Raw genomic sequence first — 14,700 nt, forward strand, 5'->3', positions numbered from 1 at the left:
ATCTCAACAAGGTGTTTTGTAAGACTGACCAATAAGAATCACCACCTTGGTCGTATAACCTCTCTTGTTTGTTGGGTCAAAGTCATGCATTGACGTTCCACACGCGGCCCCACAAAATAGGCTAGCTTATCGCCGATAACCACACGAGGGAGTGCCTGAAGACAATCGCTGCGTGCATGTGGTCCAAACATATGTATGAAATGTCATGTGATGTTTGAATATACCCAATGCACAACTATGATGTGGTTGCGTGCTTTTGGAACCGGAAAGTCCCCACACGGAGCAAGGGTTCATGACACATAGTGTACTTACTATATAGGGATTCATGTGTATGCGAGCCCTTGAACTTAGGTGTCGAATCTCACCATGATTGACATATGACTATATAGTAGCGTGAACCAAGAGAAGAAGAATCCACCCTAGTAACCTCTCTCGCGTTGTTGTTCGAAGTGATGGACGTCCACGCGAGCCCACGAATATATAGGTCGTCGATGATAACCAAGCGAGGGAGAGTGTCCAAAGACAACCACTGCATGTATGTGCCCCAAACATATGTATGGACACGCGTGATGCATGCATATATGTTTGAATACCAAAAGCACAACATTTTGATGTGGCGCATGCATGTGTCGAAAAACACAGATTCCCCACACAGATCTGGTTCATGATGCGTCACGTGGTCGCCCCCCCCCCCACTTCGACCCGGTGGGAGGGATTCGTGCGTACACATGCGCGCAAAGTATAGTTGCATGTACCAAACCGTATAAGACGAAGCAAAATTTAATCCCCTCCTAATTATAAGTCAAATTAACCTCTATCGTTGTCGGTCGAAGTGATTGACCAAGCGGGCACATAGAGATGGACGAAGCATCTCGCCGATAACCCCGTGAGTGAGTGGTAGAGGACAACCGCCATCACTTGCTTGTGGGCCAAACACATGTATGGAGATGTGTGGTTGTGATGTTTGAATACCTATTATATATGCAGAACTTTGATGTGGTACCTTCCTCGGAAACCTTTAAGTCCCCCACACGAACCGAGGTTCATGACACGTAGTATATATATGTTGCCCCCTCCCCTCTTCGACGCGTAATATATACTCCTACGTACTGTAACACAACCCAGAAATAATCCTCCGTGATCGTCAAATTACCTTTGTCGTTGTGTCATATACTAGATGGATGACGACCTCGCGGGCCCATGGAGGGAAGAGTCGCAGCCGAATGAGTGAAAACCATCATCTGCATGTGGACCAATGTGTTGGTGATGTTTTTAATACCCAATATGCACAACTTCTTTGCGGCACCTGCCTTAGAAACCGAAAAGTCCCCACACGGAGTGAGATCGATTCATGACATGTGTGTAGTATATATGAGCTTCCCCGACCCCCTCCTCCCCTCTTCGACGCGTCCTATATACTCCTACCACAACACAACCCAAAAAGAAACCTCCTTGTTGGGTCAAAGTGATGGAGGACAACCTCGCAGGCCCATGGATGGAAGCATCCACTACTAGGGAAAAGGCTAGCAGCAGCGCGGGTTTTAGATGTATCAGTAGCGCGGGTACCCGCGCTACTAATACGGCGCTACAGCTAACTCATAGCAGTAGCGCGTGCGCACCCGCGCTACTGCTACACAAGTGTAGCAGCAGCGCGGTTAGGGGAAGCTCGCTACCGCTAGTAGCGCTAGCGCTCTTTGGCTGGACGCGCTACTGCTATTGAGGCGCTGCTGCTAACTTTTGTACACTCTCTACTGCTAATTTAAGTAGTTTTTTTGGCATATTTGTTTTGTATTTGAACCGGCTTTGTAGAAGAATCTTTAGCACATAGAAATGTCATCATGATACACATACAAATGCCTGCGAGACCACAAATGTAATCATAGCATGTACATACAAATAGTCTCTTCATAATCATCATCCAACACAAAGTGATATCTTGTCATCATCTCGAAAATAGCAATACATGCAAGTCTCGAATACTTGCAACTACAACAACGTCATCCATCTAAACAAAGGTATACGCAAGAAGTGCTATCACTATGAGTGAGAGCGGAACCATGCAGTACATGAGGTGGCGGTTACGAGTCCTCTCCCGCGCTAGCGTGAACCTCAAGTAACTAGCTTCTCCTTCTTGTCTGCTTTTGAAGCCTTTATGGCTGGCGCCCGTGAACCCATTCACTTGCGCCTGACACTCATGCCACTCGTTGTACACCCCCGGAACCTTCCCTTTGTACACGACATAGCATTTCCATCTCGCCATCAAGAAACTAGGTACCTATTAGAGATGCATGTTCATGAAGAGGATGTAAAATCATATATATGCAACAAAATATACTAGAGCAACACCAAAAAAGAAAGGTTAGCAACTAGATGCAACATATACAGTACGCAAATTAATTAACTAGAGGTACGCAGGTCATCGTACGCAAACTAACAAAGTAGCGTTACGCAAGTTCGGCAGGGACCATGGACATCACAAAGTTTCATCGCTACAAAAAGTATACAAGTTCAACCGACACATATCATCATCATCGGCATCATAAATCACTAGAAGTTCCATCCTTCCATATCATCGAGGATGAACCCTAGCTTCTTGAACGGCGTGAGGTCTAGACGTTGCATGCCTATGCGAGTTCGGACGTCAGTTCGCGATATAGGGCCGTGGTGGAACATCCCCTTCTCATCGACGACTTCTTTCATGATGATCGTCGCAATGTCGCTTTGGATGCGAAAGAAGTCATCTCTAAGTTTATAATTCGCTTCTCCATGAGATTCTAGCCACTTGTGGATATGATCATCATTTCTAATGTTAATGCGAAGCTTTTGGTGATCCGTGTTGAACTGAATCATGAGATGGACGATGTAGAATCCATCCTTCTTGCTTGGTTTTGGGACATGGATGCAGGAGAAGTTAGTTTTATGCGCGAAACCCATCTTCTTGTTCCTTTGTTTCTTGATATGCACGTGGCCACCTCTAAAGCTGAAGCCTTGGAGAGCATCATCTAGAATATTCATTATGTGGGTGTAGTCCTTTTTCTCGTAGTCTCTGGAAGGGTCAAAATACACGGCGTGGGAGACTTGCGGGTAAAGAACGATAAGGACGGCGTGCCCGTTGCTGCGGGGAAAAGACACCTCAAATTATTCCCCATATGAGAAAGAAGGAATGATTGAAATGTACGAAAGGGTTGTCCGGAACTGACTTACTTTGGATGATAAGGCACGAGGACAATTTCCCGGTCCTTATTCTGTACCATGAAGTTTTGGAGGTACTCCCTAGCAGTTTCACGCTCAAAGTCGCCGAGACTCAAGAAAGACTCGTGCATGTAGTACGGATCCGCCACACAGATTTGCGAGACTTCTTCACTCTTCATGACGGAGCTCATATGTAGCGCAAAAAGGCGGACGATAGTAAAATCAAGCCGCCTTGTTAGAAACATCTCAAAGATATGGTCAAACCGCAGGAAGAACACCTCCGCGGGTCGTGTGTCGACGTAGCACTTCCCCTCAGGCACACGAGCCGCGTATGTCGGATATCCTGGATCCTTTGAGGCTAGTAGGCTTTTCTCAGTCGACAGCACATGGTTGTGCAGTCTCCTGAGATCCCCTGATAGTGCCTCCAGCGGTTTCGGCGGTAGCATCGGCTCGCCCGTGAGATGGAACATGACCGCACCTTTGACGGGTACACGCTCTTCAGAATGCATTGTCTGGCTGCTGTGTGCTCTGGCTTGTTTGGAGGCAGTTACCTTCCCCGATCTCTTCCTCTCCTTTTTCTTGGGCACACCTTCCAGACCCTTCCTTAACCCATGCCCAAGTGTTCCCGGGCTAAGTACTGTACGACCCTCGCGCCCGGCTAGTTGAGCCTGTGTTGAGGCGGCATCTTCAGGCATGTCCTGTGAGGATTTCATGAAGAGAGACTTTTTGCAATCCATGGTACGGCCCTGCCCGGGCATATCATCCATATCCTCATTAGCAAGCTGATAGCCCGATTCGTCATATGGTTGACTCATCATATCTATGTCACAGTCATACGTGTTTGTATTGAGGTAATCCATAGGGTCGACCTCCGTCTCATCATCCATTCTCTGTTCTACAGGAGAAATTACATCAGCCAGTACTATTGCACCCCCTTCATCATGTCGTCCGCCGCTCTCACCCGGCACTACTACAGGAGCTGGTAATTGCGTAGGTGGGGTGGTGGTCTCCGCACATGCTTGTTGATGTGTGGTAGTTATTGGTGTGCTCTCGGCCGACTCCAGACGAATAAGATTCTTCGGCCATAGCAGCACCCAACCCTTGCAGCGTCCAATCCGCGGCGGGGTCTCATCGTCCGCTCCCACATGCTGTACTGGAGGAGGAAAATCCTCGTGCCCCGATTTCACACTGGTCAAGCTAACCCTGAAGTGCCCAGCGGGGATCGGCTGGTTGTGGAATGTGCGTTGAGAGGGGTCCATTATCATCCCCTTTCCCACGTCCACCTTCTGGCCTTTGATCAAGTAGAGTATGGTGCATGGGGTTATGATGCGGAGCATCCCACATTCATCCCCATGTACACTCAGACTACTCTCCAAGCCCCAAGGATACATAAGATGAGACCTCGACTATGCGCCATTGGACACAAGGTGAACCCGTTCCTAAATGCTTCCCCTTTCCATTCGCGTGAGACATGGTTGCTACCTCATGCAAGGACCTTGTCTATACTCAGGTACAACCGAGATGATCGTGGAGAATCCAAGGACAAAGGCCAAGCATGGAAGAGGAGAAGGAAGAAGAGGCAGCTGCTACAGGCCCCGGACATCCGGCCCCAGCCCGGACATCCGGCCCTTCACGACAGCCCGGACATCCGGCCACCGCCCGGAAATCCGGCGCCACATCACAGAACGTCCAGAAGCTGGATCAAGCCAGCCCGGACATCCGGCCCAGCGCCCGGACATCTGGCGTCTCGGGAAAGCCCGGACATCCGGCCCGTCGCCCGGACATCCGGCCTCCCCTGCCTGCGTGCAGTGCATCCGGGCCGAGGCCCTTGTACCCCTTCGCCCCTTAGACTATATATACTCCCCCTCCACCTACGTTTTAGGGTTAGCGTTGATTTAGCTCAAGTTAGAGATAGAGCTTCGCTCATCTATCGGATCTCCTCCTCGTGAGAGACCGCGGCCTCTTCGGAGAAGATCCTCTCGGATACAAGACCCCTTTACGGGAAGATCCCCTCGTGGATTCAAGCCCTCCTCTTGGAGATGAACGGTTCCTTTGTATCCTTACCCTAGTTGACTATGTATCTTGTGGATCTCATGTGTGTATGTTGATCTAGCACTTGTGTGATCGATTCCTTGTTGGTTGAGTGATTTCCTCTCATTTTCCCCGTGTTTCCCCTTGTGCTTCCGCGTGTTCTTCGTGTTTCCTCCGTAGGATCCCCTCCAAACGTGAAAGATCGATGAATTAGGGTTCCACCCTACATCATTATGGTATCATGAGCCACGTTGATCACGTTTTTGGAGCCCCTACCCCTCTTTTTCTAGCTTGATTTTGTTGATTTCGTCCTAAATCCGAAAATCCCCACCAAAAGTAGCCCCCAAAAATTTTTGTGATTTGTTGGTTTGATGATGTTTTGTTGATTTTGATCCATGGATTTGCTTGGTTTCAAGTGGATCTAGCTTTCCCCCAAGTTTCCCCACTTTCCATCCACGAAATCTCTCCAATTTTGACCCCGAAATCTCAATTTTCCGCCCCAAAATCGAGTTCCTCGAGTTCATCCTCGGATTTGGAGCCCGGACATCCGGCCCGAGCCCCGGACATCCGGCCAGCCCGGAAATCCGGCCAAAGCCCGGACATCCGGCTCCTGGAGCGCATTTTCGCGCGCGGTTCTGGACATCAGGTCCCGGAAATCCGGCCCGAGCCCCGGATGTCCGGCCCTTGGGATTTCAGATTTTCTCGTTTCACCATTTTGTGCATAACTAATTCATCCGGAGTCCGATTTTGACGTTCTTTAGCTCGTTTTGAAGCTATTGACATCCCCCATCCCATAAAAATACCACCAACATCATTTGACTCCATCAAATTTTTGAAAATTTGGCAAGTTTGCCTAGGCCCTCCACCATATCATCCGCATAACCACCACCGACTTCCGCAACCTAACCCATTTTGATCCTTATAGCATTAGTGGTTGCTTGAGTAGTGATTCGAGTCTCCTAAGGTGTTTCGGCTACTTAGGGACCATTGCTTCTTCATCAACCACCACCACCACTTCCGCATAGACGTGCCCACCATACATTTCCACCAACCCCAACTTAACCCAATTTTGTTTGAGTTGTGGCTTGTGTCTCCTAAGGTGTTTCGGCTACTTAGGGACGGCAACTTCAACTCCGACACGTGTATAGCCCATCATTCCACTTCCGCATTGCCGAGTTCAAACCACCACCGCTTTTCCGCTACCACCATTTGACATTTGCCTTTGGATTTTGAGTTTGCGGTTTTTCCGTTTCCTAGGGTGTTTCGGCTAACTAGGAACGGCTCGACATCAAGAACACCGCATCTCATCATCACCAAGGACGGTAACCTCGACGACACCTTTGTATATTCCCTTGCAATTGCATTGTTAACCCCTAGCCCATTTTGCGTTACTTGCCTATCGAGACTAGCCATTTGAGTATTGCCGGCAACGTTACTTGTGCACATTAGTGATCATACCTTACATTACATACATACCATATCATCTTGGTATCATATCATCCATTGTGCCTCAAGTTTGTTCTCGCATATACACAATTGCTATCTTGGTTTGTGCATTGTGCAAAAGTGGCCATAGAAAAAAAAAGAGAAAAAAAAAGCTTTTAAGCAAAAAAAAAGAGCAAAGAAGCTTGTAAGCAAGTGCCATAGCATCATACCACATTGCACATAAGATTGTCAAATCTACATCATATGATATCATGCTTGAGAGAAACACCGGGAACCATACATACATAGCATACTTGGGATAGAAAGAATATCCATCTTGCATCTTATAGGTTGTGCACAGTGTCGTATCCGCCTATTGAGCAATCGTGTTAGCGTCTCTCTTGAGTTGTGCAACACGAGCATTTTGGTGGATTCCACATTTTGAGCTCATTCCTTGGTTGCACGACCCCATTTATCTATCCGTGTGTCTGTTTCCGTGTGCCATTCTTTGCTATTGGTCCATTTGTTTCACTTGCGAATTTGTGAATCTTTTTCAACATTATTGACTCTTGCTAACATTTTGCATTAAATTTTTGTGCCACTATCCTCACCGAGCTCCACTATAAGCTTTACTTGTGTAGGTGTGAGAACCGACAAGGATTAATACCAATAGTGCTATTTCATTGTCCACATTTGAGTGAACTTGATTCATCTTCAACTTTGGTCAAAGGTACATTGGTATTAGTTCTTCTCTTTCTCCCACTCATATTTGCTCGAGTCTTGTGATGGATAGGCAAGGCATTTCCTCTCCGGTCTACGACAACAACGACGGCGTGAACAACTACATCTCCAAAGCGTCTATCTTCGATCTACAACGACAAATCCAAGGCGCACAATCAAGATTGCGAGAGCGCATCGAGAACATCTCCATCGACATTCGTCACTCCGAAGCAAGGAAAAGGGCCTACATCGACAACAAGCTTGCCGCACAAAAGGAGGAGCAAGATGCGAGGATGGAAGAGATTCGGGCCTTGATCAAGTCTTCTTCCACTTCATCATCCTCAAGACGACGACGGTCAAGCCACAAGTCTTTGGAGCGCGAAAAAGATGCAAGTGCAAATCGTCCTCGTCCACATCTACATGGCGATCTCCATCACGTTCATGATCATCACCGCCATGAAGGGCAAGTCACCTCCAAGCAACATGTGCAAGACGACGACGAACGACATCTACTACGAGCTCAAGCACGACAACGACGTCATCATCATGAAGATGCTCCACAAGTGCAAGTGCACAAGTCCCAACAAGACCTACTTCACGCCAAGTCAACGCTTCAAGAGCACAAAAGAAGACCGCGAGACGACCAATACCAAGACGGCGCTACGGCTACAACAACCACTTCGGCATCTTCGCCAAGTGCTATCAAGGCATCTTTGCCTTTGGACGTACGGCATCTTCGCCTACTTCCCATGAGTTCGCCTACATCGACTTCATCAAGTCCAAGGCGACCACCTACGAGTGAGGGTGACACTTCCATCTTCGGAAGCCCCCCAAGGAAGATGGCCGAGCATGGGAAACTCCCTTCGGTCATGGAGACGAGCTATGAGGTGCCACATCATATGGGCCTCCAACAACAATACGGTGACAAGAAGGTCGAGCAAGGGCCATCCCCTTCGACCACGGCGATAGGAGTTGAGCATGGAGACATTTGCACCAACATCTCTCCGACACCCACATATGTCGAGATGCCCCAAGTGCCATGTGAGGAGAGCCACCACCCCATGAGTGACATGAGTGACTCCACCATACGTGACATTGAGAGCATTTCCTATGAGAGGATGAGTGTGACCGCCACTAGCCCCACACATGAGAGCATGCCACACATCCTATGTGAGGTTGAGCGCCATTTGAGTGACTCCAACAAACATATGAGTGAGAGCATCCTTGAGGGAGTGAGTGAGCCACACCACTTAGAGAGTGAGGTAGTTGACACGGCATGTGAGGCCACTATGATTTCTAACGACTTAACCTCTACTCCTAGTGTGTTTTCTTCTTTGGTGCTAGGTCTCCTACATGACGACACGCCTACCATTGATGAGTCCATACCTCCTATGGAGACGACGATGGCCATGGTGGATGATGATACACCCCCCACATGGTTCCATCAAGATGAAGATGACAATGAGACGATCTTAAACACCTCACCTACAACACATGAGCGACGTTCCAAAGGTAACATAGGTGATGGTGCTTCTCTTGTCCCACTAGTGGACTCTCTTGACGATGATTGTTCCCATGATGTTGACCCACCTATTACCATGCTTCATGCTAGTGAAACTTCTTCATGCCTTGACTTACCTATTTATGATGAATATGATGATGAGCATGTTGAGTTGCCTAGTTGTGATGCTATGCTTCATAGGATATCATGTGAAAATTCTATTGGTCACTTCATGTTTGACAATCCATTGAACTTGTCATATGCTATGAGTGAGATCTCCCATATTGCTTCATTTCAATCTCAACATAGTAACTATGCATGCCCCATTAAAATCAATCCCATTTGCACTTATGGCATAGATGACGAAATGATGGTCATTGGCTTTTGCTTTTCATGTGATGATATTGCCATGCTTCCTTTACATGTTTTGCGCAATTCATCCAATATATCATGCCATGATCACATTGTTACAAATATACATTGTTTTGGATGTTGTCAATATTCTCCACGTGATGTTGCTACTCATGCTCATGAGGAGACCCCCATAGTTTCCTCATATATATTAGGAGATCTTGATGCATTCCATCCTTTGCATGATTCCCATGACTGCGTGCACCATATGCATTCCATGAATAACAATGCTCTAGATACTTCTCATGATGCATTACACAATTTGAGTCTCCATTATGCGATACATCATAACAAACCTCTCATGATGGATGACATGTTTCTATATCACGCATCTCATTTATTTGAGCGTTGGATATTTGGTGCTAACCAACACAAGCACGTATGCATCATGATGGATGATGTGTACATCTACCACGCACACACAATTTTCCCTTTGCCTTTGTTTTGTGTAGGTACTCAGCTATACTCGTCGACCTCTCAATCCCAAGAGTTGACGAAACGAGCTCTTGAGAGCAATGATGACTTGGGATCCCGTGGACTCTCCTTACCACCATTCCCTTCGCGCAAGGACTACGCGCAACTCCTCTACTTGGCTCTCACACGGCTATGGGCCATTTACCACTTGTCACCTTATGCTCATTTTACCGTGTTCACTTTGCATGCTATGCTTGCTTCTATGCCTTTGCCATGCAATTGTGACCCTTGCTTGCATTTACCCACAATGAACCATTATGATATCCCATTGTGTATTTGCATGCTTGGTGGAGATCCTTGTTGCTATTGCCATGTTTATCATGTGCCCCATACTATTGATGCTTGTTGTGTTGGGAGAGTCATGATGCCTTATAGCTATTTACATATGGCTTCTCACCAAGATATTCATGCTATTTTTCTCACATCTTGCTTTCATGCTTGTGCTATGTCATGTGAATTATTCACGCACACTATTTGCACCAATGACATGCTCGCCATGATTCCTTCTAGTACGTTGCATCTTTGCACTACTAGCTTGTTTAACTTGATTGCTATGATTGCTTGCTATGTTGCATCACCCATGTTCCACTATTACTTGCTTTCTTGGGTTGATGACATAGATGTTGATGCCTCTCACTTGATTTGTCATGATCATTGTCTCTTGTCTCCTTGTATTGAGTGCCAACTTGCTATGCTTATTGATCTTGGAGACTTGGACACTATACTTGTGATGCATGCTTGTTTGATTGAGCCTCTTGTATTTGGATGTTCTTACATCATATGCCTCCATACTTTGAAATGATCCCTTGTACTTTCTTATGATGAGCATGATGCATACACTTGTTCGGTATCTTACCACACGAATGATAGGTTTTGCATTTCCGCTAACCTCATTTGTTTTTCCGAGTGCTTGTCATGTTCTTTCATTTTGGAGGTTTCACAAGGCGATGCCGTTATGCGACATATTGGTTATGTGAAGGCATACATGATGTGCGACACCAACATTTTCGACATTCTCATAAAGGTGAACTCCTTCTCTTTGAGCAATCCTCAAATATGCATATTGGATGGGTCACTCTTTCATTGTTGTTTCCTTCTTGTTGTCTACATGATACATCTCGTGAACGGAGGAGCGACATTGGAGATTGGCTACATGGACCTTCACATTGAGGAGCGCTTGCACTTATTGGATGCACCTTCGGCACTCCACTCATGCCTCGACATCGAGCTTTGGTACACCAACACCTTCATATTTGTTGATTGTGCTCACACATGTCATGCTCGATGGACATATCATACTCACCACAAGTTTGCACCCTATGCATGGATTGACTCACATTGTGATTGCATTGTTGCATCTTGTATTCCCATGTCATCCATGATATATGAGCTTGTTCACTTCCTTAGGAAATTTTTGTGATCTTCCTTGATGGCATATTCATACATCATGATCATATTGTCCACCATCAATTGCATGATAGCTTAAACATATTGAGCATACATTGCCATATTCATGCTATTGATGAACCGTCCCTCTATGACATCATTTTGCACAATGGTAGAATTTGTCGCTTTGGGCACCATGCTAATTATCACATGAATGCTTTGCATATCATTCTAGATCATCTTGATAAGCATCATGTGTCTTGCCACGCACTATCTTGCCGCACGGACTCATTCTTACATCATGGACACTTTGTGTGCGCTAACCATTGTATTTCCAAGTGTACTTTGTGTTTGCTCCTTTTGCATGTATACCACTCCGGAGACACATTGGAGTACTTGGATTGTGCCATGCCTTCAACTTCGTCCAACTACAAGTCCATCCACGACAACCGTTTCCATGGTGATGAGGATCACGATCCGAGGTCGGATCTTTCCCAAGGGGGGGATATGATGCGGAGCATCCCACATTCATCCCCATGTACACTCCGACTACTCTCCAAGCCCCAAGGATACATAAGATGAGACCTCGACTATGCGCCATTGGACACAAGGTGAACCCGTTCCTAAATGCTTCCCCTTTCCATTCGCGTGAGACATGGTTGCTACCTCATGCAAGGACCTTGTCTATACTCAGGTACAACCGAGATGACCGTGGAGAATCCAAGGACAAAGGCCAAGCATGGAAGAGGAGAAGGAAGAAGAGGCAGCTGCTACAGGCCCCGGACATCCGGCCCCAGCCCGGACATCCGGCCCTTCACGACAGCCCGGACATCCGGCCACCGCCCGGAAATCCGGTGCCACATCACAGAACGTCCAGAAGCTGGATCAAGCCAGCCCGGACATCCGGCCCAGCGCCCGGACATCCGGCGTCTCGGGAAAGCCCGGACATCCGGCCCGTCGCCTGGACATCCGGCCTCCCCTGCCTGCGTGCAGTGCATCCGGGCCGAGGCCCTTGTACCCGTTCGCCCCTTAGACTATATATACTCCCCCTCCACCTACGTTTTAGGGTTAGCGTTGATTTAGCTCAAGTTAGAGATAGAGCTTCGCTCATCTATCGGATCTCCTCCTCGTGAGAGACCGCGGCCTCTTCGGAGAAGATCCTCTCGGATACAAGACCCCTTTACGGGAAGATCCCCTCGTGGATTCAAGCCCTCCTCTTGGAGATGAACGGTTCCTTTGTATCCTTACCCTAGTTGACTATGTATCTTGTGGATCTCATGTGTGTATGTTGATCTAGCACTTGTGTGATCGATTCCTTGTTGGTTGAGTGATTTCCTCTCGTTTTCCCCGTGTTTCCCCTTATGCTTCCGCGTGTTCTTCGTGTTTCCTCCGTAGGATCCCCTCCAAACGTGAAAGATCAACGAATTAGGGTTCCACCCTACATCGGGTTTCTTTCGCCTGCAAACACATATGTCTGTGGTGTAAAACAACCGAAAGGCAACAAAAATGGAATATTATCTATATATATATGTTGGTGCGACATGTAATTACCGTGACGGTGTCGAGCTCAGCCAAAGACGAAGGCCCACCTAGCGCACCTGAGACTGAGGACGGGCTGCTATGAGCGGGAGCGGCTGCGAGAGGAGGCCCGGTTTCTTGAGCAAGTGATGGTGCGATGGTGTTGTTGTTCATGGAGTTGCTCGCGACGAAACTGGGCATCGGGAAATCATGTACCGTCTTGTCTGGATTTTCCTTCGCCTAGTTAATGATAACTGAAACCAAGTTAGTAGCGAAATCATTTCTGCAGGCAGTTACAGCTGCATTGACTGCCTGCTGTAGCAACTCATATTTGTCCTCAGCTGCTTTTTTCGCGTCCTCAGCTGCTTTTTTATCGACCGCAAGCTTCACCTTTGCATCGATGTCCGCCTGACTAAACTTCTTTTTCTGCTTCTTGGCCTCCGGGCCGTCGTTGTAAAACACCTTCCACGTGGCGCCGTCTCCAGCGCCATGCACACGACCATATTGCGGCCGCTGGTCCAATGGGAGTCCCTTAAGTTCGTTCAAGGCCCGGTTGAGAGGGGTGTCCCACTTGGGCCTCATCGGAGAAGTAGGGCTTTCGGCTGCAAGCCGGTGTTGCTTCTCCAGTAGTCTAATCAATTTCCTTGTGATCTTGTCCGTGTAAAAAACCTTTTTCTCCTTGTCCCACTTGTAGCGGGCCCTGATGAAGTCATGCTCCAAGGGGTTGGTGAACTTCGCGAAGGGGTCTGGGAGACCCGCGGCTTCACGTTCCGCATCCTCCTTATCCCATATGGGCCTTTTACCGAGGTAGCCACGGCTTCTGAGGCGATGCTTCCCCGTGTTCCTTTGCTGAAGGCTTTTGAATTTCGCAGCCTTAGCCTTGGCTGCCTCAGTAGCGCAAGTGTCCTTGAACTTTTCGAACTCCTCTTCCGTAAGTGTTGGATTTTCCTCCAGAATCTTGGACAGGGGTTCATCAGCCTCAATAGCTCGTTTCACCCTCCCTTTCCAGGAGGCCAAATCATTGCTGAACATGCCCATGGCATGACTGTTAATCTTTTTCATCTTCGGATCATCCCACGGTTGTTCTATGTTATCATCCCGGTCGGGGAACTTGAATCTCTTGTGCAACTTCGTTAGGAGCAACTGTGTCAAATGTTCTTTACTCCTTAAGTCATTGTCGTTGATGCTCGCGCATTCCCGTAGGATGCATCCTACTTGGTTCCCATAGCACTTGCGAGGTTCTTCCGGCTCTAATGGCTCAAACTTGCCAGGTGCCATCTTTGTGATCACAAGTCGTCCAATCCCTAGTTTGTTAGGTTTTCGTATCCTCTGCTTCTTATGCTTCCTCTTTTCGGTATCGGCATCGGGGCCGGTACCTTCCCTGCCGGTACCTTCCCTGCCGGTCTCAACGCCGCCATCGGTGCCGGCGCCGTCGGTGCCGGCGCCATCGGTGTCGATGTCGGTGTCAGTACCATCATCGAGGCCGACCTGCAAACCTTGCTTAGCAGTCAAATAGTCGAGGTACTCTTGTTCACCCTCATAATCCATCTCGTCTGCATCTTGGTCAGAAGGCCCAGTTTCTTCGTTGTTCGACATGTTTCCTATGATTAAGTGGCCTCATTTATTTCTAAAAGTATGAATAAATGAGAAATGACATAAAAAGAAATCTATGTGCCAGCACTCGATATGCCAACTATGTAGCACAAATCATGCCTTTATTCATGGGAAATTTTGGCATGACCTTTGCTAAAAAAAGGACATATCGAGCGCCTGAAATTCACCGAAACGGAAATGAATCAACATTCCGGCGTAACATAGGCCACTCGGATCATTTTCCAAACATGACATGTCCAAAACATGACATATGCACATATCACATGTCCAGTTCAAATATCCATATAAATTCAGCTAATTTTGAAACCTAGCTAAATTCATAACTAAATAGATAACCTAATTAATTAACATGAAGAACCCTAGCAGAGAGGGGGGGGGGTTTACAGAGAGTGCAGGGGCGAGGAGGCAGGCCCGACGACGGCCGGCAG

This window comes from Triticum dicoccoides, chromosome 1B (assembly GCF_002162155.2).
Source record: "Triticum dicoccoides isolate Atlit2015 ecotype Zavitan chromosome 1B, WEW_v2.0, whole genome shotgun sequence".
In the NCBI taxonomy this organism is placed as follows: Eukaryota; Viridiplantae; Streptophyta; class Magnoliopsida; order Poales; family Poaceae; genus Triticum; species Triticum dicoccoides.